At 29.4% G+C, this 4,564-nt stretch overlaps 1 long non-coding RNA gene across 1 annotated transcript; it reads left to right on the top strand.

Moving 5' to 3' along the window:
* Positions 1-2,795: 2,795 nt before the first annotated feature.
* LOC104649822 (uncharacterized) lies at positions 2,796-3,428 on the top strand. The gene is made up of 2 exons (XR_011211926.1): positions 2,796-2,873; positions 3,127-3,428. It is a non-coding gene; the product is annotated as an uncharacterized lncRNA (long non-coding RNA).
* Positions 3,429-4,564: the final 1,136 nt, after the last annotated feature.

The raw sequence follows: 4,564 nt of genomic DNA, 5'->3' as shown, positions 1-4,564 counted from the left end.
ACTCCTAAAACACATATTTTTCTCTATTCCACCTTGGACTCTCATCTAGAAATTAAAAGTGTCAACAAGATGCCATTATCTTAGAGCTAGCATGAAAAAATAAGGATAACATGATTTCCATTGTAAGTTTTAAGAAATACTCAATTCCAATTCATGTATGGGTTTTAAAAAAAAGAAAAAAAATTATTGAATAGATGAACACCTATATGCGTCAATGAGGAAAACTGCTACTCCAATGAAAAGGTTGAAGTTATATTTTCACTGATAAGATTGTTGAACTGGAGGTTGGTCATATTTCTTATGAAAAAATAATCAGAGATGACTTTAAGCTCTGGAGACTGTTCTTGATAAAGATTGTTGACACTACTATCTCCACTTATTTCATTCTTTTCTTCACTTCCAATGTTAGTGCCTCTAGCTTTATTCTACTCATGTCAAGCCTTTGTTTTTTTTTATTATTGCTCAATAGTTTTTGCTTCATTCAGTATGACTTCGCTCTTAAATAAAACATTATCTGGTAGTTTAATGGATTGATTATTGATTTCTTTAATGGATCATGTTCTTGCTCTCTATAATACATTATAATGTTGCATGAAGTCGTTATCTGGTTGTCTTGGTGATAGCCAGTGGCCATGAAGAGTTTAACTGATCAATCTTGCTCGTATATTATAGGATTGACATAGCTTTTCAATGATGCCAAAAAGAGGAAGATAAGAGTTGTGAAGTGTTTAGAACTCATTGACTAACTTAATCATGTTAGTATTTCATACTTCAGTGTCTACAGATAAACTGTTTGAATGCATAAAGAAAAGAGGTTTGTCATCATCAAAAAGAGGGAATTTTATGGGATTTATGCAGTTTTGATGATTGACAAAGAAAGAAGAAATATGTCAGCCAACACGGTCCAAAGGTACACTGTCACGAGCTATTGAATTCAAGCTTCTAAAATGAATAAAAACAAGAGTGCAGAAATAAAGGAATGGATAATGTTAATTTCGTGAGAAACCCCAAGGAAATAAACATCTGATGAATTGAAGAGAAAAATCATTGAGTTTGATTTGAAGAAAAAGTCTAAAGAGGCAAGTAGTTTTAATTGAAGAAGGAGCCTCACTTAAAGTAGAAATCTAAAAGTTATCGTTGAATTGAAGTGTTGGAGTTCGACTACAATACGACAAATCAATGAATGTAATTTGAAGAAAAAGTCCAAAGAAGGTAGGAGTTTGAATTGAAGAAGGAGTCTTACTTGAAGTAGAACTCTAAGTCAAGAGAGTTCAAGTAATACGGAGTTTGAAGTGAACAATAACTCTATGATAAATTGTGCTTAAATATAAGTGAAGTAGTTCAGAATATGTGTGCATTTACAGAGCAAAAGAGCGATTGAGAAATTCACTTCACAAGTGCTACCAGCGAACTGAAGGAAACATATCGAATAACTTGATCCTTTACAGAGTTATGTGTTAGGAATTTTTTCTTTGTGAATGAGTCTTGATGTAATCTTATTTCAGTGAGTTATAAATTGAATTAGGAGTATTGTCTTCAGGTTGTAATAAGTTGAAGAGTTGGAAACACATACCTTGGGAGCTTTGTGTTGAAGGTTAGAAATTAGACTTAGTTCCTAGGATTATAAGAGTTGTAGTCCAAATTCATAACTTGAAGTTAAAGTAGGTTGCAAAGTTTGTAATTTATCTTTTGTGGAGGCTTGTAGTTGATTTAGTGAAGTTGGAGTTAATTCCTGTAAGAGTACATGTCGTGTTTTTTACACCTTTTGAGTCGGGTGTTTCCACGTAAAAATATTGTATTTTTACTTTTTGTCTTTACTGCTTTATTGGAACACGTTAAACAACCCGTTTCACACTTAAATGAAAAATTAAAATCAATAAATTATTAAATCATATAAAATATCAATATATATTTATAGAATTAGTAAGTTTGTACTATTAATCTGAGATACACGTATAACACATAATAAAAATGATTAAACTTAGAATACCAAATCACAGTAACTTTGAAAAATATGTGTCGATTAAATAATGACCAACAAGGGTTGTGTCATATAAACTACAATTTGCGAACAAATAACCTACGACACGTGGGATGAATAGTTTCTAACGCATAAGCACGTAATTTTTTATTTTTTTTACAAAATCATTATTAGGACACTGATTTTTATTTTTTAACGGATTAACGACATCAAATTTGGTAAAAGGACCTTTTAGGTTAAAAAAATATTTGTTATATTGTTTATGTTTTTAGAAAGAAAAAAATTGCTTAAATTGAGAAAAGTCTGTGTATCTTTTACTTTCTCAGGATTTCATTGGTAGAATACACTGAATATATTATTGTTAATGTGAATACAATTTCAATTTTTGTAAAATGATACTGCAATATTACTGAATTTATTTGTTTACAACATTTATGATATACAATTGATCTCTTTCTCAATATTTTTTAGGTACTAATAATTAGTCGTACAAAACTAAAATAAAAAATAATTTTTAAAATTAAAAAAATCATCACTTCATTTTGGTTTGATGTTTTAATGAGTTTAAGAAATGTATACATAACACATTTTTTATATTATTCCAAAATATTATATATTGATGCTTTTGAATTATAATATAATAATTACGTTTATCTTACCAATTTTGTAAGATATCATCTTAGTCAACCTTTAACTCTTTTTTCATATATAACTTTTCAACCAGGAAAAAAACTAATTATAAATGGAAAAAAATAATAAATGAATCTCATTTTACTTTCCACTATAAAAAGCCTTTTGCACCTTGCTCCAAAGTATCTCATTCAAATTATTTTAATAAAAATGGCCAAGCTTTTGAAGTTTGCTTTAATTGGTTTCCTTCTCATTGTTTCAGGTTTTTTTTCTTTAATTATCTTCTTCAGTCACTTTTTTTTTTTTTATAATTTGAAATTTAACCTCTTCATTTTTGTGACATATATATGATAATGTAACGACTATTTATATGATATATATGCGTAATTTAATCGATTGTAATAGGTTATTTCTTTGTTTTTCAAGTAACCATCAAGTGATATAGGGAGTTAATTTTTTTTAACTTTTTTTTGTCTGTGTATATTGAAATGTTATTTTCGTGAATTTAATTGCAGTTGTGATGAATGTCAATCCAGTGAATGCACAACGAAGATGTACTGAAATTTTGGATCCAAATAATTGTGTTCCCGATGATTGCAAAAATCAATGCATTCAAAAACACAATGGAAATGGACTTTGCGTAGGCAGTTCTGGTACCGGCCAATTTGCTTGTGCTTGTACTTATGATTGTCTAAATTCTCATTTAAACACAAAATGATTTACAAGTGAATTCTCAACTTTTGTACGTGTGTTATGTCATGTATTGTCTTATCTATCAAAATCAAGTTTTTTCCTTTCCAAGGGAAATACCTTCATATCTCATTATTATAAATTTAATAGTACAATATTATATATTTTACATATAAATATTTATTTGGTATGGTTCATTATTTTCTTGATGCATTTTTATAAAATTTATAACCTACAAAATAACTCGATGTCGTTATAAATTTGGCACACCTCAAATGAAGGGATCACAATTGGCACTCAATGGCTTATACGACTAAGTTTAGTCATTTGATCATAATTAAAAGAAGACTGACTAGACAGAACCCAAAAGATTCTATCCTAATCATGGCAAAATGATCATAACTTTTTACTCTAGCTAATATCTGATGACAAACGGTTTGCGCCTCGCTTACCTTCCATATAATAGGTTATGGGGCTTCTAAATAATTATATATCGGGATATATGCTCGTTCCAGTCATACCTAATAACAATATACAATAACAATTTTGAATTTGGAAAATTTTGGAGAAGGAAGATAAAAATTATTTTGATTTTTGAATAAAAATCACTGAATCCGAGGAAGGATTCCTATGCATTTCATCAAAGTGATCAAAATAAGGTGTACGTAATTCATAACGCTTAAAATATGTTTGACCAATAAATGGAAAAAATATTTAGTGTTAAAGTATATTATTGCAAAATGATAAGAACCGTACTATTTGAGATTTATCTAAACTTAAATAAGTGTAATTAGTTAAAAAAACATGGGAAGATTTTATTTATTCATTAACATAATCTACCTTAAAAGACAATCAACATTCAAACCAAGCTTTCCATTAGATATACAAAAAATGTACATACTCATGAACATGTTTGGTCTGAAAAATGATTTCTATTATAGATATGCCCGTCCTTTGTGTTGAGCAAGACTAAATTGAATGCACGTGATGCAAAGTGCAAACAATGGGGAACCAACTAGGGATACATGTTTGCATTTTAGTTCTACGATGATTAAACTTGGCAGAGAAAGATATCTAGACTTGTTGCAAAACGAGCAAACAACTTGATTCAGGGAGTAGCGACGTACCGATAACAATGTTATTCGGTTTTGTGCGTGGAAGCTCTCCATCCTAAACATGTGTGAATAATAATCATTTACCATTGATCAAAGACCTACTGGCTAATCTTGACAGAAGTGGGGGAACAATTACAATTTCTGAAAT

Source organism: Solanum lycopersicum, chromosome 10 (genome assembly GCF_036512215.1).
Source record: "Solanum lycopersicum chromosome 10, SLM_r2.1".
In the NCBI taxonomy this organism is placed as follows: Eukaryota; Viridiplantae; Streptophyta; class Magnoliopsida; order Solanales; family Solanaceae; genus Solanum; species Solanum lycopersicum.
Note: the sequence above shows the minus strand (reverse complement) of the source record. Positions and strands in the feature narration are given on the sequence as shown.